Here is a 25,783-nt window from a genome sequence, read left to right as displayed (position 1 = left end):
GTGTGTACGGAGCGGAGCCGTGTGTGTACGAGGTGAGCGGAGCCGTGTGTGTACGGAGCGGAGCCGTGTGTGTACAGAGTGGAGCCGTGTGTGTACGACCAGCACTATTTACCCCGGCCACAGTAAGTGAGGGTCACTGAGCTTGTGAGGGGCAGTAAAGTCTGAGGGGGCCGGGCAGTGCATAGTATAAGCACAATATCATAGTTTGGAGTTTTCCTTACAAGTTTCCCATTGTTATTTGCTTTTATCTGTGCTGTTCATCCCCATTTAATAGCGGCTCCATGGACAATGCTACCAGGTGTGTGTCTTGTCAGATGTATGCCCGCCTTGAGCAGCCGTTGGAGGGTGAATATGTCTGCACTCGATGTCAGCGTGTTACATATTTGGAAGCCCAGGTAACTGATCTAAAAATGCAGCTCACAGCACTCAGGAGCATTGCAAACCTGGAGAGGAGTTTAGAGCTCACTGAGCGGCTCTGGCTGCGGCCAGTGCTATGGAGGAGGGGAAGGTCAGGACCCAGAGGTAGGTAGCTGGGTAACAGAAGAAGAGGTAGGGGAAAAGTGTCAGGGAGCCTAGTCCTGATCTGGCACAATCTAGTAAATATGCCTGTGTGGCGGATATTAGGAATGCAGGCCCAGGACTAGGATCACTACAGCAGGACGTTGCTACTAGCAACCAGGAAAACAACTGCTATAGGAAGGAGGGAAATAGGAGTGCAGCAAAGGCCAGACAGATGTTGGTGGTAGTGGACTTAATAATTAGGTGGACAGACAAGGTCATTTATCGTCGAGACTGTGAATGCCGAACAGTGTGTTGTCTGCCAGTTGCTCGGGTTCGGCATATTGCGGATCGGATAGACAGATTTCTGGGTGGGGCTGGGGAAAACCCAGCGGTCATGGTGCACATTGGTACTAATGACAAAGTTAGAGGCAGGTGGAAGGTCTTTAAAAATAATTACAGGGAACTAGGAGAGAAGCTGAAGTTCAGGACCTCCCAGGTGGTGTTTTCAGAAATACTACCGGTGCCACGAGCGTCACTAGAAAGACAGCGGGAGCTTAGGGAGATAAATATGTGGCTTAAAAATTGGTGCAGGAAGGAAGGGTTTGGGTTCATGGAGAACTGGGCCGACTTCTTAGTCATCTACAGGCTTTATGGTAGGGACGGGCTGCACCTTAATGGAGAGGGGGACCCTGTGCTGGGGGAGAAAATGGTCAGAAGAATGCAGGAGCTTTTAAACTATGATCTGGGGGGAGGGAGGGTAGTGGAGCAAATAAGGGGATAGAGCAGATAGAGACAGTGAGACAGTAGGGGTTAATGAAGGTTGGGGGGCCTAGGACATGCAAGGAAAGTAGGGAGGCAAGGAGTAAGTAATATGTTAATACTATTAAATGTCTACTGGCAAATGCAAGAAGTCTTGCAAAGAAAATGAATGAATTGGATACTGATGTCAAGCATGGATTATGATGTGGTGGGCATTACGAAAACCGGATGAGAGCCATGACTGGGTGACACACGTAGAGGGTTATACTACATTCATGAAAGACAGGAAAGACAAAAAAGGTGGAGGAGTGTGTATATTTATCAAATCTAACCTAAGGGCGACTTTGCACACTATGACATCGCAGGTGCGATGTCGGTGGGGTCAAATCGAAAGTGACGCACATCCGGCGTCACTGGCGATGTCGTAGTGTGTAAAACCTTTTTGATACGATTAACGAGCGCAAAAGTGTCATTATCGTATCATCGGTGTAGGGTCCGACATTTCCATAATGCCAGTGCAGCGACAGGTACGATGTTGTCCCTCGTTCCTGCGGCAGCACAAATCGCTGTGTATGAAGCCGCAGGAACGAGGAACATCTCCTACCTGCTTCCCAGGTGCAATGAAAAGGAAGGAGGTGGGCGGGATGTTTACATCCTGCTCATCTCCGCCCCTCCGCTGCTATTGGCCGCCTGCCATGTGACATCGCTGTGACGCCGCACGACCCGCCCCCTTAGTAAGGAGGCAGTTCGACGGCCAGAGCGATGTCGCAGGACAGGTGAGTGCATGTGAAGCTGGCGTAGCGATAATGTTCGCTACGCCAGCAATCACACGATATCGCACCTGCGACGGGGGCGGGTACTATCGCGCTCGGCATCGAAAGCATCGGCTTGCGATGTCGCAGCTTGCAAAGTACCCCTAAGACTTGTGCTCAGTAACGACATTGGGGGGAACTGCAACAATGTAGAGTCAATATGGGTAAATGTACATGGGGAGGGGAATAACGGAAAGCTACTAATTGGAGTTGGCTATAAGCCCCCTAGCATACCTGAACAGGTAGAGGGTGAAATGCAACAAATTGAAAAGGCGACAAATAATAATAATAATAATAATAATAATAATAATCAGGTCCTTATTATGGGGGATTTCAACTATCCAGACATTCAGTGGGACATAGAATCTTCTGGTTCTGCTAAAAGTTGTAAGTTATCTACAATTGAAGATAATTTCCTCTCAGATGGTAGATGAACCGACCAGGAGAGATAATTTGCTACATCTGGTCCTGTCAAATAGACCAGATATAATTTCAGATCTACAGGTCCAGGAGCACTTGGGCACCAGCAATCGTAATATGGTAAGCTTCAGCGTAATATTCAATAGAACATTTGAAAGGTGAAATGCTAAAACCTAGAATTTTAGGAAAGCTGATTTCAACAAATTAAGGAAAAGCTTAATTGTGTAGATTGGGACAATGTCATGGTAACTGGGGATACCGAACATAAATGGGGTAGGTTTAAGAATATACTACCAGAGTCCTGTAAAAAACTTATACCCTCTGGTAATAAAATGTGCAGGAATAAAATTAAACCACTATGGATAAATAAGACAGTACAAAGTATAATAAAACAAAAACAAATGGCGTTCAAAATCTTGAAGGCTGAGAATACAGAAATAGCATTTCAGGAGTATAAGAATCTTAATAGGGAATGGAAAAAGGAAATCAAGCAAGCAAAGTTAGCTACTAAAACAAAAATCGCCAAGGACATTAAAATAAATCCCAAAATTTTTTATAAATACATTAATGCCTGGAAAACAAAAGATAGTATTTGTACTTTAAAATATAATAACAAGTTAGTTATAGTGGACAAAGAAAAGACTGAGATATTAAGTAGTCACTTCTCATCCGTGTTCACCAAGGAATAGACTGTTTCAGGGATCATTCAACAAGATAAAAATCAAAGTTCACCACCTGATATAAGTAATTCAACACAAGAAGAAGTACACCTACGTCTGAGTAAATTAAAGATTGACAAATCCCTCGAACCAGATGGCATTCGTCCACGAATATTGAGGGAATTGAATAGAGATGAGCGAGCCTCTAGAAGCTCGAGTTTGGTTCGGTTCATCGAATGAAGGCCGCATTCGAGTTCGGTTCGGCGAGCCATTCGACAAACCTCTCGAACCCATTGAAAACAATGGGAAGCAATCACAAACACATAAAAAAACACCTAGAAAACACCTTAAAAGGTGACAAACAACTCCCAAGACAACACAAACACATGGGAAAGTGATAAGGACAAATACTCATGCGAAAACAAAACAGCTGGACGAGGAAAAAGAGGAGGAGACACAGATATATGAGTATATGCAAGTGAACATCGATGCCATTACTGTGCAACTTGAGCCTTGCTCATTTTAGGCTTCCAATCTGGATAAATTGCCTGAGCTCGCCACGTACGCCTTGGGGATCTTGTCGTATCCCGCAGCCAGCGTTCTCTCGGAACTTGTCTTCAGTGCTGCTGGGCGTGTGCTGACAGAAAAGCGCTCGCATCTGTCCACTGACAATGTGGACAGACTAACGTTCATCAAGATGAGGAAGTCATGGATCACCTAGGACTTTTCTACCCATGTGTCATCCAGGGGAGGCGAAAAGCAGGTGTATTTTTGAGAGTGCTTTATGCAAAGCATCTTTGTAAAATTGAAAATGGGGGTCAACTGATTGTCAAGTGCTGTGTGTGGGGCCCAATTTTTGGAAACAAGGGAGACTGTGGTTGGAGTCCCCTTGCTGTGTTTTACATGATTTTCGAAGGGCATGACACGGCTTAGAGGTTGACTTTCAGCATCTGCAAACTGTTGGCTACAGAAATGCTGCCTTTCCAACCTTTTGACCAGAGGATTTTCGAGACCTTATGCCCATCGCAGTGCCCCAAGAGCCGATGCCCAGTCGCCACTCCTCCAAGAAAGGCATGCTCACGCTACCCCAGCAGGTCGCACATATCACTGCTTCCTTGAGAAACTCTGTGTGTCACAGGGTGCATTTCACCACAGATACTTGGACCAGTAAGCATGGACAGGGGCGTTACATGTCGCTGACTGGGTACTGGGTAACTATGCTGAGAGATGGAGAAGGGTCAGATGTACAAGTCTTGCCGTCCCCACGAGTTGTGTGTCAATCCTTACTCTGTATGTAGAAGTTTCTTCACTGCTTCTGCCTCCTCAACCTCGTCTGGGTTTTCCACCTCCGCCCAAACCCTGTGTGGTCAGGCCACCCGCGTTGTAACTGCGCACAAGGAATCCCACACACCTCCTTACTATGCTGGCAGCAGAGCTCAACGGCATCAGGCGGTCAACTCTTTACTTTGAAATGTCTGTGAAATGTGAGTCTCACCGCTGAGGAGTTGTGGACGTTAAGCTCTGGAGAGTGAGACCGAGTTTCATCAATGGTTGTCTCCACTCAACCAGCAGCCAGGGAAGGCCGGGTGCGACAATGATGCAAACCTGGCTGCGGCCCTTCTTCAGGGCAATGTGACACACGTGCCTTGTATGGCTCATGTGTTGAACCTAGTTGTCCAGCAATTTTTAAACCACTATCCCGGCCTACATGGCCTTCTGCAGAGGGCACGGTGTAACGCCTGCCTGGATCCACACACTCAGACGGGCTGGAAAGGATAGGCTAGAGGGAAGCCACTCGCCAAGCAGGACCCCCAGAACCCTGAAACCGTTTAACCCCTATACAGGTATTTGGCATTACACATGGCCCAAGGTGATCAATGTAGAGAGAAAATGTAGGTTTCAGCTCACCCGTGTGATAACCTCCAGGCTGGAATGGATGCCCACAATCCCCCGGACAGGCAGGTCCGTAGTCCTAGACAGCAGCAAAAGGGATGAAGGGATGGGACTCAGCACCAATACTGTATGGTAAAACTTGGAAGCTTTATTTCAATATTTAAAAAGTTCATAGGTCATCCAGAAAAAACGCCATGCGGCTTGCCTTGCGGCTTGACGCGTTTCGGACAGAAGAGGGGGAAATTTAAAACCAGTCCTTAATCATAAGCCATCCTGGCCTACATGGCCTTCTGCAGCAGGCACGCTCGCTATGTGCTCACTTCCACCGTTCACACCCAGCAGCTCAACAACTTGCATCGCTCCAGAAGTCTTTCGGTCTGGTGTTTCACCACTTGAAATGCGATGTGCCGACATGCAGGAATTTGAATCTGCTCATGTTGCACCGTCTGTGGCAGCACCGCTGAGCCCTGCTACAATACGTTGTGACGTATAGCCTGGGCTAACTAGATCCAGAGGTGGTACAGATCACGCTGCTGGAGTGGTGTCCGATCAATGACCTATGCACTCTTCTTCACAGTTTACAAATGTCGACGAAGATGTTTAGCATTGGCGATGCCATTATCAGCATGACAATTCCGGTCATCTACATGCTGGAGCACATGCTAAACATTATTCGGAGTCTGGTAGTGGGACAAGAGGAATGGGAGGAAGTACAGGAGGTGTCATATGCGGAAGGGATAACAAGATCTACAAGGTCCAGACGGTCAGCAGCACCAAGGCGGCAGTCATGGGACGGTGGGGGAGAGGGACTAACAAGGGCGCATAGTATCAGCAAAACTGTTGAGGAAGGTGCAGGAGCCCATGAAGAAATGGAGAACGAACTGGTGATGGGCATGGAAGACTCAGCAGATGAGGGAGAGATTGATCACATTTCGGTTGTGCGAGGTTGGGGGGAGAGGGCAGAGGAAGGAGGCATGATTCTCACCTCTCCGCCAACAACACAGCAAGGACTTGGTCCTCCTGGATGTGCAAGACACATGAGCGCCTTCTTGCTGCACTACCTACAACATGACCCTCGGATTGTCCAAATTTGAAGCAATGCTGACTAGTGGGTTGCCACACTGTTAGATCCCCGGTACAAGACAAAATTTGGCGAAATAAGTCCCGCCATGGAAAGGGACACACGTATGCAGGAGTATCAGCAGAAGCTGGTATGCAATCTTAGATCTGCTTTTCCACTAAACACCAGTGCTGCACAGAGTGATTCTCAACGCTTTGTCATGGCTAGGAGGAAATGGTCTTTTACTTGTCCACATCTGAGGGACTGATAGCTGGCTGCTGTGCTGAGACGGCGTTGAGTAGAGTGTCCCTGCAGGGTTGCAAATTTGGTCATATACAAAATGAGTGGAAAAAGGACAGATGCTGGTAGAAAGGGGAACAGGTGTGTTGGAAAGGGGAAAAAAGTTTGTGTCCGTGGGTTTGGTGGTTAAGCAACAGTAACATTTGCTGAAGAAACACCATCTGTTACGTGGGGACTGGCAGATTTGGATAAGGTGGTATATACTATGTTAGCGCTATATAAAAAAATAAAGAAGAAAATAAAGAGAAAGGTATATATCCCAATCGCCAGTCGGTGTCCACCGTGCTCCCAGATGGAAAAGGAGATGTTGGCAACTCGAAGGTTAGGCGGCGGATACAGAGCTGGGTGGCTCTGAAACTAATAGTAGCTTGAACCGAGTTAGACGACACTCTGATCTGGAGACTGGGATCCCTGTTAGCGTCACAGGGTCCACACACCCACCCAGCCCAGGAACTCACTGTTAACAACACAGGGGACATTGGGTACGCTGTCGTGTGCGTAGGGGCCACACCTGTGGACACCAGGCGCATCAGCAGCAGCAGCCCAGTTAATGCCACTGGGCTGCACTAGCAGGACTGGTAGGACAGGAGCTGGTCTTAACTGTTCTGCGTTACCAACTGTGGTGGCGGCCTGCACCGACGCCCTATCCCTGCCTACCTCTGGCCTAAAGCCGTAATGGGTTCAACACATGGAGGTGTGCTCTTTCTCAGCATAATAGAAGACTGCGCACCTCCTTGTTGGCTCCAGCCCATTTTATAACCTGGGTCCGCCCCAATAGCAGAGTGCCACGTCATCGGTGACATAACCAGCGGCGTATCCGGAACCGCCACTTCACTGATGACCTCATGGCAGTCACGCCCCAAACACCTCACCAGTCATCGTCTGACAAACAATGATGAGGTGCCAAGTCATAGGGGTGGGCCTCTGCGAGCCAGTCCGGAGTGGCCGCATCATCAGGACACTTGATGCCCTCTGGCCTATCATGGACTACCACCTCACGGACATGGCCAGTGAGTTCCTTACCGGACCCAGCCTCTGATGCACTAAGTGCCTGAGCATGCTCAGTAGCATGAACAACAGTCTCAGAAAAAAAGACTATCAGCTTCAGCATGCTGTCTAGGCACAACACAAGACTTAGACACGGCACGAAGTCCAAGTACCTGTGCAAAGAGGCTTTTCGCACTAAGTGTGGGAGCATGCGCTGTAGCCCGAACTTAGGAGTTAGCCTCAGGAATGGCCCAGTCAGGCTGAGCATACTCACTAGGCGAAACACTGGACTTAGGCTGCGGCTGGGGTAAATCGTCACACGCATGTGCACTAGCCGTCTCTCCACACTTAGACGTGGAGGAGAAAGCAGCCAGCTGGGCAACCCGAGGCACAGCCCAAAATGGCAGCTGACGCCTGGGCGCAAGTGGAACCGCAGCAGACTGCTTGCATTTACGGGGCACCGATTCGTAACAACATATACCAGCAAAAATAACAGGTGTACTTCTTCCCGTGGATAATCTGATATGATCACTTTTTTCACGGACACGACCATCGCTACCAAATGTAGATGAGGCACCAAAACATAAGCTGCTTAATTGGATCTCAAGTGCTCCATAAAGTGACCTCTCCTACACCGCAAGTTCAATATCCCAAATACTCCATTCCTCTGTGGTGTCAACCCAATCGCACTTGCTTCCTAACAGCTCTCAAGTTTCACCAACCCTGCTGAGTATTGGGCTGCAGTGAGTACAGACAAGGAAGTTATTATTATTATTATTTATTTATATATAGAGCACCATTGATTCCATGGTGCTGTACATGAGAAGGGGGTTACATACAGAATACATATACAAGTAACAATAGACAGACTGGTACAGATGGAAGAGGGCCCTGCCCTTGCGGGATTATATTCTAAAGGATTTTGGGGAGGAGACAGTAGGTGGGTGTAGGTTGGGCGGCAGCTCCACACAGTGGTGGGGTCATTGAAGGTTATAGTCATTTCTGAACAGATGAGTTTTCAGGTCATGTTTGAACCTTGCGGATGTAGCAGATAATCAGACGTGTTGAGGCAGCGAGTTCCAGGAGACAGGGGAAATTATCTGCACAGATGCCCAGAAGATTTGTGAGTCGGATCCAGGCCCCGATGAAGAAGGTGCTGAGCATAATGTACACCCTCATTCCCAAACAGTAAATCCTCCTAGTGGAGACAATGGGGAAGATAATGAGGAGACTCAGATACCTGATTGGAATGACAACTTTACTATTCGGTCAGGGCAGGAAGAGGTTGTCTCGGAGGACTCAGGACGAGGGGAATGAAAACACAGGGTGATGATGAGGTTGAATACCCCACTTACTGTCAGACCAAAGTCACCCAGTCGATGAGGTCAGCAGAGGAGGTGGAGGAGGATGCTACTGACGACAAGGTTACGTTGCGTCTTCCTGGACAGAGACAAAGTATTGGAAGCACGTCAACAACTGAATCCTCAGCCACAACTCTGACTCTGAGCAGAAGTCGTGGTGGTTCTGCAGGTCGCATGGGCTCTAAGCCTTGCCTAGCCTGGGGCTTTTTTGACATCGCAAAGGATCACCCAAGTCATGTCATCTGTAAGATTTGTCACCAATCTCTAAGTAGAAGCCAAAAACTCACAACTTTGAGTACTTCGTCCATGAAGTGTCACATGGATATGAATTGATAGCATGAGGGTGTATTGCTCAGCTTTATCCACTGTCAATGCAACATGCCTATTTGCCGTTCATTGCATGCATTGTTGCAGACTACACACAAGGGGCTGCTGGTTTTTTTGCATCTGCCTTTGTCTGTTTGGTCACTATAGCAATAGCAAAACGGTCTTCGGCTGTGGACTTGGAGATGCTGTTTATGAACAGAAGGAAAAGCTAAAGGTGTGTGTTACAGCAAGGAGCCACCGCGGAAACACTTCGGTCAATTGTGAGGGGAGTCGTGTTGGAGTTTGGTGAGGAGGACCGTAACGTCTGTGAGCAGCATCCTGTGCCAAAGACTGACATTGTTCCGGTGCTGTCTATACTGTTTACTGTGAGAGGAGCGTAAAATCTGTATTTATGGCAACTGGACACCACAGTACCCGGGTACGGTAGGCTGGGCCCAGACAGTAATGCGTGCACGCAACACTTTGTTTTATTAGTAAAACACATATCTGTTCTGGTTAGGCCGACTATATAGACAATAAGACTTGCTGCCTCTGCACTGTCAAATTGTCACTTACAGTTTAAATCATAGAGGGACAGCGACACATGTTTGCATTGACTATTGCTTTACAAGATTTCCATGACTGTGTTGCTGAGCTGTGTGGTTTGCATTCACTCTGTTATCATTTGCCTTATCTGTCAGGCTTCAGCTAACAAGGGTATTCAGGGGGGGTAATGGGTTTTGTCTATGTGTAGGTAGATAAGTTGTAAGCTCTTGTGATGCGCCACTGGTAAGTCGTGTACACACACACACACACACACACACACACACACACACTTACTCCTGCTACGCAGAGGGATTACCAGATAGTAGGCAACTGAATAGATTGTTCTATTCTTTCAGTTTTATGCATGGTTCTTATTGTTTGTTTTGGGAAAGTTAAACAATCATTTATCAACCCAACTGCCTAGAGTCCTTTTCCTGTTGCGTGGTTTTGCTGCATACTGGAGAGCCCACCCTGTACACGACTTTAAATGAAGCATAAGTCGCAATGGGAATTTCACTGTGCTACAATGCGGCCTAGCGGGGCTGTGCAACCACCGCCTGCCCCATCAAGTGCATCTGCATGCTCTTCATCCCCTGTGACTGTGGGGACCGCAGTCACACATGCTTTTTCACGCTGACCTTCCACCCCTTTACCCCCAACAGGGAGTGTGATTGGCAGGTCGTCAGTTGTTTTGGAAGTGGAAACAAATGGTATGGTTGAGCTCTGTCAGACATCGAAAGAACCACCATTGGATGAAGGCAACATTATATCCACAACTGCACCTTCGTCACAGATTGACTGGACTACCAACAGTTAATAATTGCGTTGCAGAAATGGAGAGGAGTGTAGAATGCACATGTGGTGTACCTTGCTTGGCAGCAAAGGAACACTAATTTGGTATTCCAGACAATTGTAGTATGCCCCTAAAAGTGTCAGCACTTTTGTAAATTAAAATTGCGTAGCAGAAATGGAGAGGAGTGTAGAATGCACATGTAGTGTACCTTGCTTGGCAGCAAAGGAACACTAACTTAGTATTCCAGACACTTTTAGGATGGCAGAAAAAGTGTCAGCTCTTTGGGCAAGTAAAATAGCGTGGCAAAAATAGGCAAGTGGGTAGAGTGCCCGGGTGCTGTGGGTACCAGGACAGGAAAGGAACACTAACTTAGTATTCCAGACACTTTTAGGATGGCAGAAAAAGTGTCAGCTCTTTGGGCAAATAAAATAGCGTGGCAAAAATAGGCAGGTGGGTACAGTGCCCGGGTTCTGTGGGTACCAGGACAGGAAAGGAACACTAACTTAGTATTCCAGACACTTTTAGAATGGCAGAAAAAGTGTCAGCTCTTTGGGCAAATAAAATAGCGTGGCAAAACTGGGCAGGTGGGTAGAATGCACGGGTGCTGTGGGTCAGTGGACAGCAAAGGAACACTAACTTAGTATTCCAGACATATTAGGAGGGCAGAAACAGTGTCAGCTCTTTGGGCAAATAAAATAGCGTGGCAAAACTGGGCAGGTGGGTAGAGTGCCCGGGTTCTGTGGGTCAGTGGACAGCAAAGGAACACTAACTTAGTATTCCAGACATATTAGGAGGGCAGAAACAGTGTCAGCTCTTTGGGCAAATAAAATAGCGTGGCAAAACTGGGCAGGTGGGTAGAATGCACGGGTGCTGTGGGTCAGTGGACAGCAAAGGAACACTAACTTAGTATTCCAGACACTTTTAGGATGGCAGAAAAAGTGTCAGCTCTTTGGGCAAATAAAATAGCGTGGCAAAACTGGGCAGGTGGGTACAGTGCCCGGGTTCTGTGGGTCAGTGGACAGGAAAGGAACACTAAATTAGTATTCCAGACACTTTTAGGATGGCAGAAAAAGTGTCAGCTCTTTGGGCAAATAAAATAGTGTGGCAAAAATAGACAGGTGGGTAGAGTGCCCGGGTTCTGTGGGTCAGTGGACAGGAAAAAAACACTAAAGGGGGCTTTACACGCTACGATATCGTTAATGTTTGATCGTCGGGGTCACATTGTTAGTGACGCACATCCCGCGTCATTAACAATATCGCAGCGTGTGATACTTACCAGCGACCTTAGGCGACCTCAAAAATGGTGAAAATCGTTCACCATGGAGAGGTCGTCCCAAACTCAAAAATCGGCAAGGGTGGTTTAGCGTTGTGATTCATCGCTCATGCGGCAGGACACATCTCTATGTGTGACACCGCATGAGCGAGGAACGTCTCCTTACCTGCCGCCGGCCCCAATGCGGAAGGAAGAGGTGGGCGGGATGTTTACATCACGCTCAGCTCCGCCCCTCCGCTTTGATTGTCCGGCCGATGTGTGACGTTGCGGTGACGTCGCTGTGATGCCGAACGTCCCTCCCCCTTGAAGGAGGGATTGTTCGGCAGTCACAGCGATGCCGCCGACCAGGTAAGAACGTGTGACGCTACCGTAGCGATAATGTTCGCTACGGCAGCGATCACAAACAATCTCATGCGCGACGGGGGCAGGTACTTACACGCTCGCTATCGCTACAAATTGCTAGCGATATCGCTACCGTGTAAAGCCCCCTTAACTTAGTATTCCAAACACTTTTAGGATGGCAGAAAAAGTGTCAGCTCTTTGGGCAAATAAAATAGCGTGGCAAAAATGGGCAGGTGGGTACAGTGCCCGGGTTCTGTGGGTACCAGGACAGAAAAGGAAGCCTCACTTTCTATCCCTCCTAATGATGAAATGCAGCAAGGAATTCCCTGAGCTGAGGTACACAGATGCTCTTATCTAAAGCTGTACACAGCGTTTGCACGGACCTACCTAGCAGCTATGGCTATGAACGCCTGGAAATAAGCCCTGAAAAGGGCTGAAATAAACAGCAGACCCTAATCCCTACAGCGCTGTGTAGCTTGCACTATGTCTATAGCGCACACAGCAGGATCAGCAGCAGCAGCAGTGTGAGCGGTGACTGTCACCTACACGCAGAAGGCAGATAATGGCGGCGACAGGGAAAATGGCCGTATTTTATAAGGCAAGGACATTTGACATTCACAGCCTATGACACATGCCCTTGCCTATCTGGCAAAAATCCACTTAGCTGTGTGTGTGTCTGTGATTGGCTGACATCCTGGCCCGCCCAACTGCACGCGTGCTTAGAAGAAAAAAATAAAAATGGCGATCGGCATTCTCTCAGCACCACAGATCTAAACCGCGTCCCCCCGCACACTATACGCTGAATTTTGATAATAGCGTTTATCACAGTGACTCACACTATTACAGTGAGAAGCCAGCTAGTAACTCGCTAGGTTTTTTGCTGAACGAACCGTTCTCGAACGTAACTCAAGCTATCGAGCTTTTAGCAAAAATCTCGCGTTCAAGTTCGATCTCGAGCACCCCCCAAAATCACTCGAACATGAAATTGGCGAACCTCGAACATCCCTCAACTCTATTCTATTACTCTGTAACTCTAGATTCAATCATTATGGGTTCCCCTTCTTGTGTACGAGCTTTGGCGGCTGCTTCAGAACTTGTTCAAAGAAGCTGAGAACATAATGTTAGGGTATGTGCGCACTAGGCGTTTTTTTCACGCTGCGTTTTTATGTGCGTTTTTGTCTCAAAAAACGCACCCGCGGCTAAAAAAACGCGACAAAAACGCATGCGTTTTTTACCGCGATTTGGTGTGTTTTTTGCTGCATTTTTGCTAACTGCGTTTTTAATCAGTGCACAATGCCATTAAAGATTGTTGATGAAAAAAAAAAAAAAGGTCTGATGTCATACCCTTCTTCAAAATGTTCATTGTATGCAGGAGAGCAGACAGCTGCAGAACTAGTGTATGCAGGAGAGCAGACAGCAGCTGCAGAACTACAAGGCTCAGCATCCTCCATCCAGGACTGTATGCAGGAGTTTTTTGCCCAAAAAGAAAAAAAAAATGACATGGGCTTCGCTATATTTTTGTATGCTAGCCAGGTACAGCAGGCAGGTACAGGCTGCCCCCAATCCCCAGCTGCCTATTTGTGCCCGGCTGGGAATCAAAAATATAGGGAAGCCCTTTTTTTTTTTTTTATTTCATGAATTTCAAGAAATAATTAAAAAAAAAATGACACAGGCTTCGCCCAATTTTTGAGTCCAGCCAGGTACAACTAGGCAGCTGGGGATTGGAATCCGCAGTGCAGAGTGCCCAAGCTTTCTGGGCACCCCCGCTGCGAATTGCAGTCCGCAGCCGCCCCAGAAAATGGCGCTTTCATAGAAGCGCCATCTTCTGGCGCTGTATCCAACTCTTCCAGCTACCCTGGTGACTGTGGCTTGCTGGGTAATAATGGAGTTAGGGCTAGCTGTATATTATCAGCTGGCCCTAAGCCCGAAATTCATGGTGTCACGCCAATATTAGACATGGCCACCATGAATTTCTAGTTAAGATAAAAAAAAAAAAAACACAACACAAAAATATTTTTATTAGAAATAAAACACAGTACAATTAGTGACTCCATCTTTATTGAAATAAAGAATCCCCCTCCACAGTAATCCTGGGTCAAGGGTCCCGCGCCGTCCAATCCGGATCCAATATCATCTGATCGGTTTGCTGGAAGGCAAAGCGATCAGATGATGTGTCAGGTTAAAGGACGTGAATCACATCACACAGCAGCTGATTGTATAAAAGCCGATTATACAATCAGCTGATGCATCGGTGTAAAAAAAAAAAATAAAAATACTCACGTCTGTACTGATTACCGGCAGCTCCTGGAGCGATCGGATGAGAGTGTGATCCTGTCCCATTGCTGCAGGAGCTGCCGATAATCAGCTGATGAAGTCTCCTGACGGCAGGATCAGCTGATAGCCGGCCGGGCGCGAAAAAGCCGGCGACACCGCGAGAATTACGATCAGCTGATGCGTCAGGTGACTGCATCAGGTGATCCACCGCCAGGTCCTGCAAGCTTCGTACGTGCCCCAGGGAGACTGTGTGTCGCCCTGGGCAAGCCAGGGGACACAGGTCACACACCACCACACCCCACACTCCAGGTAGGCACATCACAGCTAACCAGAAATTCTTGTTGCCTTCCTCCAGGAGTCTGATGATGCACACCAGGGGGTGGGCCAGGCGGTTGGCTCCGCCCACCAAGGAGCTCACAGCTCTGGAGGCAGGAAGTAACCAGGCAGAGTAGCCCAGGCAGGGCTTGAGTGCAGATAGCTCAGGGAGGAGCAGGAGTGAGGAGCTAAGTGGAGGAGTTAAGAAAGTGAAAGTAGGAAAGTAGTAAAGGAGGAAAGCAAGAAAAGTGACAGCGAAGGAAGACAGCCTGAAGGGTCCAGCTTTGTGAGGGCCAGATCAGCAAGGTCAGCAACGGCGGTGACTGTCTGGAGGGGGACCGTTTGGAAGTTCCTGGAAGGACCCCGTTGGCTGTGTGCCCGGTGGTCTGGAGCAGTGTTCCGAAGGACAGTCAGCACCAAGGCAGGGGCCTCTCGGACCCCGGCAAGGCTAGGAGTCGCCAGATTTGCCAAATCCGTCAGTGACGGGGACGCAGCTCCCCCAACAACCAAGTCCCGAGTGAAGGCAACAGCCCAACCTGAACCGGGGAGACACCGCCACCGCCAGGGCACCAGTTTCCCCAGGGCCAGCGCCTGCGGGCAAAGTGTAGAGCTCCTCCGGCCCAGATTGCAGCCGGGGAGCGGGTAACCGGAGGGAATCCACCGCTACCACAAGTAGAACAAAGGTGCAAGGAAGAGGGACATCACCGTCACCTACCGGGAGTGCAGGTGCAGCCGTCTGTGGGACCGTCCTACCAGCCGTTTGGTTTACCGTACAAACTGTGTCCACGTCTCAGGCTGAGTGAGTACCACAGTGCCGCAAGGCACAGCGCTGCCCCCGCGTCCCTGCGCCCACCGGGCCCTACACTTTACATCTCATCACTGGGCCCCGGGATCACCAACCCCTACCCACGGAGGGGCAACACAACACCTGGCTGCTCCGCATCACCATCCCCGGGACCCCCATACTGAGCAGCGGTGGTGCAATCACCACAACCGTGGGTGGCGTCACGAACTATCACAATCCCCACACCCAACCACAAATCCCTTTTCACTCACGGGCGAGGAGTGTCGCTCGAGAAACCCCGGGATCCGGCCCACAGCTCGAGCCACCAGGAGCAGCTGCCGGACCCGAGCAGAAGGGGGTGAGTGCGGTGTGCTGACACCCTCCTCCCCGCCCGCGACAACTGCACATAGCCAGAGCGGCGGTACCAGGACAGGAGCTGGGAGCGGGCATGGCACCGGGACCCTGCAGACAGGTGAGTATGACATTTTTGTTTTCTACTGTTCACTTTTGTTTTCGCCGCTGCCTCCACCTCCCGCACAGACATGGCGCCGCACGGAGCTGACATGGCACCGGGCGGGTTATGGACGCAGCGGTGACGGTACCGGGAGGATTCATGCTTCTGTGTTTACCAACAGAAGGAATCCTCTTCCTTTACACGTCACTTTACTGCCCACCCCTTGCGTTTATAGCTGCGTTTTTAGTCATAGAAACGCAGCTATGTGCGTTTTTCATTGCGTTGTTGAACATCTCATTGAACTCAATGGGTGAAAAACGCAGTGAAAAACACTGTGACATGCTGCATTTTTGTGGTCACCACAAAAACGCAGCTACAAAACAACGCTGTGTGCGGACAGCACTTTTGAAAACCCATAGACATTGCTGGGGAAGCAATGTCACTGCGTTTTCAGCACAAAAACGCTGTAAAAAACGGCGCTAAAAACGCAGCAAAAACGCCTAGTGCGCACAAGGCTTTAGGCAATTCCCTCACACTCCAAGTTCCTCATGCTGTATCTGAAATACTCCAACAGGCTCAGACCTGCCATCTCTCAGCATCCAGACTGACCAAATATGAAGTATCCCTTCTCACACCCCCATATTGTTATCAAATGTTGTAATGTTCTAAATCCAGCCACACTATTACCATTGGATTTAGAAAAGGGAGGAGAAGATCAGGGTTGGGAAAAGGGAGAAACTGTGAGCCAAGACATGCCTCTATTTTGCAAATTAGCAGATGAGGAAGCTCAGGTAGACCTGACACATGAACATAACTGTCAGGCATTGATGGAAGCAGAATATCACTGATGTACCTCTCACTAACCCCTCAGCTGAGTACTTTATAGATGGTTCCAGAGCTTGGGACAATGATCAAGAATGCTTCATCATCAGGCATGTAGTAGTTCACAATGGTATGGCAGTAATAAAAGAACCATTCACCTACAGCTGTTCTGCACAAGAGGCTGAGCTGAAAGCACTCGCTGCAGCATGCAATCTGTGAAGAGGTAAGGAGATTAATGTCTTTTCTGACTCACAATATGCTTTTGTGGTAACACACGACCTTGGCGCCATTTGACAGAGCCGTAATTTCCTGACCTCTGCTGGCAAACCCATAAAGAATGCACAGGTGGTAGAGCAGCTACTCGCAGCACTCACCCTTCCCCGAAGGGAAGACTAAAGGCTACTTTACACACTGCGATATCGGTCCCGATATCGCTAGTGTGGGTATCCGCCCCCATCTGTTGCGCGACACAGGCATATCGCTGCCCGTGCCGCACAACATCGCCCAGAGCCGTCACACATACTCACCAATCAGTGAATTAGTTAGCCCCCAGTGGTTTCTGGACCTTAGCTTCAGGGTCTGAGTACCCCCCTCTTGTGCTCCAGTTTTCAGTCGGTTCCCCGGGTCGGTACCAGCGGGCCACTATCCTATCCCGGTCCACCACGGTTCCAGTGAGCCGTCTTCCCGGCTCCTGCAGGCAGAGGCCTCCATATGCCTCCTAGCCAAAGGTGCCCGGGCTCCTACCCTGGCACCTGTCAGTCTGCTACAGGCCTGTCAGACAGGCCTGACCTCCTCCACTGAACTCTCAAACTGAACTGACGTTTTTCCCACCTCAGGCTCTCTGAACTCTTCGGTGGGCGTGTCCAACCGCCTGACTCTTCCCCCTGGTGTGTCCATCAAGCACTGAGGAAGGTGGCGTAGGGTTCTAGTGGTTGGCTGCTGACACCTTGTTAGGGGACAGGTGTTGTGCGGGGCGCTACCTGTGACTACCTGGCTGGTCCAGGGCGTCACAGTAGTATTAGATTTCCAACAGCAATTGCAGGCTTCATATGGTTCTCTCACTGAATATGTCCTTGAGTTGCACAAACATCTGACTGTTATTCATAAACGTGTTTTCTCCTCTATCCCAGACCCCAACTGTTCAAGTGGCACACACACAATGGCACCAGGAAAATGGGTCGTGGTCAAGAGACACATAAGGAGACCACTGGAACCTACATACAGTGAGCCATTTCAAGTGATACTGGCCACTGCCACTTCCGTCAAGCTCCAAGGCAAAGACACTTGGATCCTGAACCCCGGCAAAAGCAGAAATGATGACCCTGCCTGTCTGAACCATGCTGATGTCAATTGTATTCCTTGCCTGGACTCTTAATGAGGAGCTAAAAGAGGACTGGGATAATAAACTGATAAAGCATCACCAAGTCTTGCTCCGAGACATGGACTCTGGAGACCGCCCTAAGAACTGCTGGATATGCACTCATAGCCCAATATCCTCTAATTCTATGCCATATCTCGCTGTGCCCCTGACTCCATATGAGGATTTCAACTATAGCTGTTTCCACGAAGAGACTTTTGATTCCGTCCGCTATAATGGAGGAAACCTCACCAGCAGCCATGTGGTTCCGATTCAAATTGCGGGGTGGGTGGAGAGCCCATGGTTACAGATAAATCTTATACGAAGTTTAAAACATTGGTATGAGCGAGACCTTGTGCAAGGTAAATTCATAACACACAGGACTAAGAAATTTCCAGTAGGTGAAAATCCACTAAAAGGACTTAAATTAAACCTGTGATATCCACACTCCAAGGACTGGGAAAGGTGTGAGCGCACTTCTAGTATTTCTGATGATAGTTGTTTCCAGAAAAGTAATCATGGACATGTGAATAATAGTGAACTGTGGTTTATAGATGCGGCACAGACTTGTGAATAACTTGACCCATTTAATTACCCATTTGAGTCTAAAGCGGGCTTTACACGCTACGATATCGTTAATGAATTATCGTCGGGGTCACGGTGTTTGTGACGCCCATCCGGCTTCATTAACGATATTGCAGCGTGTAACACTTAAGAGCGATCTTAAACGATCGCAAAAGAGGGCAAAATTGTTTGCCGTGGAGAGGTCGTCCTGAAACAAAAAATCGTTTTCAGGATATTAGCGATGTTGTTCCTCGTTCCTGCGGCAGCACACATCGCTATGTATGACACTGCAGGAGCGAGGAACATCTCCTTACCTGCCTCCACCGGCTATGCGGAAGGAAGGTGGTGGGCGTGATGTTTATGTCTTACTCATCCCCGCCCCTCTGCTTCTATTGGACGGCTGCCGTGTGACGTCGCTGGGACGCTGCACGACCCGTCCCCTTAGGAAGGAGGCGGTTCTCTGGCCAGAGCAACGTCGCAGAGCAGGTATGTGCGTGTGACGGCGGTGGTAAGCGAGGTTGTGCGACACGGGCAGCGATATGCCCGTGTCGCTCAACTGACGGGGGCGGGTACGATCGCTTGCGAGCTCGCTAGTGAGATTGCAGCGTGTAAAGCCTGCTTTAGACATGCCGAGGGAATGAGGTCGGTTTCCAAAACAACTGAACTTGGTGTGCCAAACCTTTGATGCAAGGATTTTTGACTTATATACGTTGTATTGGGAGACCCACCGACACCATACCCTACATACCTAAAGATTTATATCTAGTGTGTGGCCATCGGGCTTATAAATGGCTTCCTCCAGGTGCAGAAGGAACCTGCACATTAGCACGCCTTACACCTGCTACCTTCATACGACCTCATGGTCACTTAGATATAAATGCTGTCCCAAAACATTCATTATATAGACAAGCTTTAGATGATGAACCTAGACCAAATGATAGACTTCATATAGTGGAAATGGGGGTAGCAAATACATACCCCTCCCAACCGTCCCGGATTCTGCGGGACTGCCCCGATTTTAGAGGTGTGTCCCACAGCCCCATGGCTCACAGCTGATGTCCCGACTCCTCCCCTCAGTGCAGTGAATAAATTAAATTAAATTTTCAGTGGCTCTGGATTATGGGGGCGGCCGTGACTCAAACCCGTGAACCGTGAAGCTCATTGCTGAGCCACTGCCTGAATTAGAAAACATAGGAAGATTTGGTTATCTTAACCTCTGTATTGTAGTAGAGGAACCAGAAGCAGATTATTCAGCTGCAAAGATGGATGGATGGATAGATGGTAGAAGGATAGATGATAGAGGGATGGATGATAGAGGGATGGATGGATGATAGAGGGATGGATGGATGGATGGATGATAGAGGGAGGGATGGATGACAGAGGGATGGATGACAGAGGGATGGATGATAGAGGGATGGATGGATGATCGTGGGATGGATAACAGAGGGATAGATGATAGAGGGATGGATGACAGAGGGATGGATGATAGAGGGATGGATTGATGACAGAGGGATGGATGATAGAGGGATGGATGATAGAGGGATGGATGGATGATAGAGGGATGGATGACAGAGGGATGGATGATAGAGGGATGGATTGATGACAGAGGGATGGATGATAGAGGGATGGATGATAGAGGGATGGATGATAGAGGGATGGATGGATGATAGAAGGATGGATGAATGACAGAGGGATGGATGACAGAGAGATGGATGATAGAGGGATGGGTGATAGAGGGATGGATGATAGAGGGATGGATGGATGATAGAGGGATGGATGGATGATAGAGGGATGGATGACAGAGGGATGGATGACAGAGAGATGGATGATAGAGAGATGGATGATAGAGGGATGGATGATAGAGGGATGGATGGATGATAGAGGGATATATAGATACATGATAGATAATAGATAGATACATAGATAGATACTGTAGATAGATAATAGAATCATAGATAGATAATAGATAGATGGATAGATAATAGATATATACATAGATAGATAATGGATAGATAGAATCATAGATAGATAAATAATAGATAGATAGATAGAGGGATAGATAGATAAAATCCTAGATGGATAGATAGATAAATGCTGCATCTCTTTGTAGGTGAACGAAAGAGTCAGATTCATTTCTTCCCATAAAACTACTATAAAGAAATGAGGAAAATAAAATACAAATTTAATTTTTTTTTTTTATGTTCTCCACCTCAGATTCAAACCAGCAACTTTCAAACATGTCCAGCAGCCTCTTAGGCTATGTGCGCACGTTGCGTACTGTCACTGCAGACATTTCTGCAGCCATTTGAACAGCACACGTGCACTCCAAATCACTGCAGAAAGAGTCCGTAATGAAAAAAAAAGCCGATTCCATGCGCTCTGACTGCAGCCCCTCCCATAGACAGAGCGGGTGCTGCATGCAGAGCACAGGAAAGAAGTGACATGTCACTTCTTAGAACGCGCGCTTCAGGCAGCAGCCGAAGCGCTGTGCTCTAATACGCCACGTGCGCACGTCTCCTGCATAATCTTCAGAGATTATGCTGGGGACGCAGGACACATGCAGTTACGCTGCGGTGCAGATCGCAGCGTAACTGCATGCTAATACGCAACGTGCGCACATAGCCTTAGGCTTTCTACCTGATCTAAGCTGTTGAGCCACTGGGAATCAATGATGTCAGAGGGAGGATTTTACATAAATGAACCTACAATGAAGCCCTGATTACACAAGACACAGCTCCATTGTACACAGCAGCGTCTCTATGTCCTGTATTCTAGACGGAGAGGAAAAGAGATTTTTTTTTTCTTCTAATAAAATTACTAAAACTAATAAAACAAAATAATAGAATAATGTAATTTTATTACACTTTTTTTTATAAAATAATAAACATCACAAATCAGCAAATAACATGAACATATTTGGTGTCCCTGTAATCGTAACGACCCGAACAAGACAGCGATGAGATTATTGATGGGGATCGGTAAATGGCGGAAAAAAATGGCGCAATTTTATTATTTTTCTTTATTACAACCCATAAAAAATGTTATAAAAATGTATGCTGTTTGTGGTATTTTTTATGCATTGTCCCCTTATTTGATACATGTTTGGTGCAGATGTGAATCCTGAAGCTTATAAAGAAAAAAAACACCAAATCCGCACAGTTCAGCGGCGTCTTTAGACACTGAAGCTGGAGATTTTATGACATCTCATCCACTTTGCTTGGACAATTAGTCCGTGTTCATATGTAGTGGAAATGCTGCATTTTTTTCTGCTGTTTTTTGGCACATTTATTCTGCTGTTTTTAATTGTCCAAGCAAAGTGGATGAAATTATTCCATGAGAAGACGCCGCTGATCTCTGCGGTTTGGGGGGGGGGGGGGGGTTCTCTAGAGGTTTCAATGTGGAGCTAAAAAAATGCAGGAAAAAGCTTCTCTACAATACAAACACCTAATAACGCAGATTCACATCTCAACCAACAACACATTAACTAATGGAGAAAAGGCAGAAAAAATACAGCAAAAATGGAAAAATCAGAGGAGATTGTTATTGTGTAGTTTGGTGCAGTCAGCGGCAGAAACAAAAAGAAACAGAGTTTATGCAATGTGTGACCACGGCCTTATAGGCACAAATAATCAACATGTCATATAGTGACACATAGAAATATAATAAAATTCTGGCTGCTATTGTCGCGGGCGGCGGGGCGCCGCTCGGCTGCGCTGGCGCTCGGGTCCGGCTGCTGCTGCTCGGTGCCTCGAGCGGTGGGCCAGATCCGGGGACTCGAGCGGCGCTCCACGCCCGTGAGTGAAAAGGGGGATTGTTTTGGTTTGGGGATTGAGTCCGTGACGCCACCCACGGTTTGTGGTGAAGGTGGGCACCACCGCTGCTGGTGACGGGGATCCCGGAAGCGTTGTTAGGGAGCAGCTGGGATGTTTTCCCCCTCCGTGGGTAGGGGCTGGTAGTCCCGGGGCCCGGTGAGGTGACGGGGAGGCAGGGCTGGCGAGGTGCAGGGTCGCGGGGAAAGCGCGGCGCGGTGCCGGATGGCACTGGTGCACTTACTCAGCAACAGATACACGCCAAGTCTATGGTAAACCAAACGGCTGGATGGACGGGTCCCGCAGCCGGCTGCTCTGGCTTCTCCCGGACAGTTGATGGCGGCTGTCTTTCCCTGCACCTGTTCGTATGCTCGGCTCCGATGGCTTCCCACCGGTAACCCGCTCCCCAGCGTATATGTGCCGGAGGAGCCCTTTTGCCCGCAGGCTCTGGCCCTTGGAATTCTAGCTGTGGCGGTAGCCGTATTTCCTTCTACTGGTTGGACGGTTGCCTTTTTATCGGGTCTTGGCTGCTAGGAAACCCCTGGGGTTCCGGTCACTGACGGATTTGACCTTTGACGGCGGCTCCAAGCCTGGTCGGGGTTCGCAGGCCCTGCCTGTGTGTGCTGGCTTCACTTCGCTCCCTGGTTCGGTACCGGCGGGCTACCGCCCGACCCCGGTCCTACGGTTCCGTGTTGATTTGCCTCTCCTGCAGACGGCCACCACCGTCTGCCAACCTCACTGTCCGTTTCTGGGCTCCGACCCAGACACCAGTCTATTCCACTCTCTTTCACTGTCTAAACTGATCTCACTGTTTTCCTGCCTCCAGGACTGTGAACTCCTCGGTTGGTGGGGCCAACCGCCTGGCTCCACCCCACCTGGTGTGGACATCAGCCCCTGGAGGGAGGCAACAAGGGTTTTGTGTCTGACTTCGGTGTCACTGTCCGGGGGTGGGGGGGTGAATGTTATTCATGTGGCTACCTGGCTTGTCCAGGGCGCCACACTATGAATATGAATGAACAGTCCGGGACATCTGCTGTATAATCCTTACTGCCAAATGTGTGTGGCTTGGGTATGGTCAAAATGTGCCGTGGCGCGCTGCGCTCGACGCATACTTTGTCCCTCTTTCCTTTCTTTAAAAGTTGGGAGGTATGCAAATAGATTATTTAGTAGTATGTTCATTTACCCTTTCATAATAGAAATGTGGAATAAATTGGTGGAATCGACTGACTATCTATATGACCACACATGGGAAGTACTGGGGATAGTAAACCAGACCAATGCAGTACAGGCTCAGATTATTACAGTGGTTAATCAGCATACAATAGTATTGGACTAGTTGACTGCTAAGGAGGGTGGGATGTGTCAGATAAGCTGGGTTTACACACTGCAACATCGCAAAGGACATCGCTGTAACGTCACTGGTTTGGTGACGCAATAGCGACCTCCCTAAGTCTCTGCTAAGTCTCTGGTGAGCATTCAAACAGGCAAACCTGGCCAACAACTCAACAGCGATCCGGACCTGCAGAGCGACCTAGCTGGTTGTTGGGGACGTTGATAAGCAGCCTTTTGAAAGGGAAGTTGCTAACAAAGTCTCTGCAAAGTCTTCACACACTGAAACTTCATGCTGCACAGCGGGAAACAAAGGACCTAGGAATGGTCCTGAACGATTTGTAACGATTACAACTTCACAGCAGGGGCCGGGTCGCTGATAGGATTCACACACTGCAACATCGCAAACAACATCGCTATTGCGTCACAAAACCGGTGACGTTACAGCGATGTCGTTTGAGATGTTGCAGTGTGTAAACCCAGCTATAGGCCCTACTTGTTGCTACTACATAGACCCCAAAGGAAATTTTCACGTAAATGCCAAGATGGAAATAATTAAAGAAATGAGGGACAAATGGTTACAGGAACACCATGAAAACAAGGACTCTTGGTGGATCAATACTTTTTCATTTCTTAATCTCGCTAATTGGTATAAGGGTATAAGTGGGAGGCTGATGGGCATTCTGCAAGGCATCCTACAGAAGGGAATGTTGGCACCACTAGTGTATGTAGCTGCAAGAATTGGTATATTTGTTATGACGACATTATGTAAAGAGACTCGTAACATCAAACATCACAAACATCTTAAAACCTCTGCATAATGTGATGTCTAATGTGTGTTTGTCTGTTTTGTGAAGAGCAGAAGCTGCGAGCTTCCTTGGCTTTAGAGCAAAATGAGGAAGAAGATATACGCTGAATTCAGGTATGAAAAAGGCTATATACAGAACTGTTCTTACCTGTGTAATTGGCGAGTTCAGACACCTGCGTATTAGATCTTGTGTCTTTATTTTCTCTCAAATGCTATAAAAGCGCTGAGAGTCCTCAGTGGTGGATATTTTATGTCGATCAGCGCTGGCTCGGTTGTTTTTGACTGTCTGGAAGGGAGTCGCTTTGGAAAGAGGAAGTTACCCATGTCACTATGGCTAGCTGGCTTTTTTGTATAAAAAAGAGGAAGTTGTACTTTGTATAAGTTAACTGTTTATGGGGCAGCAAGGAGACCGCAATATAAATCTATCACGTGACGTGTCCAATCAATAATGAAATTGATATGGTCTGGGGTTCAGGTACAGATGTGTCGCCCAGAGAAGGGGGTACTCGGTCCCGGGCGGTAACAAATGGGAATGTCACTCTGGTGGCCGTTGCCCGGTCCTGTGCTCTGGGCCCCTTTTGTTAATGGGGGTATTTACAGGGGAGAAAAGAGTTTTTGTCATGTGACGCCACCTGTGGTTAGAGGTGGGGAACCGCCGCTGCTGTATGTGGGTACTCCCAGAGCTGATGGTAGTGGCAGCTGTGATGGTAGCCCCTCTGCAGGTAGGGCTGTGCCTGGGAGATGTATGGTGTATAATGATGTGGCCCACATCAGGTTAACTTTAACAGTCTCTACTCACATGGCCCCTCGGCCTGCTGGTTCCGGTCCCAGGAGTATCAGTGCCAATGTAGTGACCCAGATTGCTCTATCCCGGCACTCTGTTAGTTTAGTCCTCGTAGCTTGAAGCGTTTGGGGGCCTCGACTGTCCCTCTTGGGGTACAGTCTCTTTCTCCGTACGGCAGGCAGTGCGGACCCTGCGGGGAGGTAAGTGTCCGAACCCAGATCCTAGTTTACTGCTGATGCCCCCGTATTATTTGGTTCGGTGAAGTCCGTGAAGGTTTCCACACTATGCAGGTATTTATCAAACCGTTTGACACTTGACATTTGACCTAGGGCCCTGTGCCCCGTTCGTGCTCCAGTCCCAGCGGTATCTCCGGTACCCATCCTGGCGATCTCTCTCTCCCGTGCCCCCGGAGTCACCGTTACACGGACCAAGATCAGGCACGTCCGCACACCTCTCCATGCGCTCTCCGAG

At 48.5% G+C, this 25,783-nt stretch overlaps 1 long non-coding RNA gene across 1 annotated transcript in view; it reads right to left on the bottom strand.

Moving 5' to 3' along the window:
* The window catches only part of LOC142262759 (uncharacterized), a 38,995-nt gene extending 14,216 nt beyond the window's left edge, over positions 1-24,779 (bottom strand). The window contains exon 1 of the long non-coding RNA XR_012730039.1: positions 24,677-24,779. This is a non-coding gene — a long non-coding RNA (uncharacterized LOC142262759). The remainder of the gene's footprint in view (positions 1-24,676) is intronic.
* Between the last annotated feature and the right edge of the window lie 1,004 nt (positions 24,780-25,783).

This window comes from Anomaloglossus baeobatrachus, unplaced genomic scaffold (assembly GCF_048569485.1).
Source record: "Anomaloglossus baeobatrachus isolate aAnoBae1 unplaced genomic scaffold, aAnoBae1.hap1 Scaffold_2529, whole genome shotgun sequence".
In the NCBI taxonomy this organism is placed as follows: Eukaryota; Metazoa; Chordata; class Amphibia; order Anura; family Aromobatidae; genus Anomaloglossus; species Anomaloglossus baeobatrachus.
This window is presented reverse-complemented; position numbering and strand designations above follow the sequence as displayed.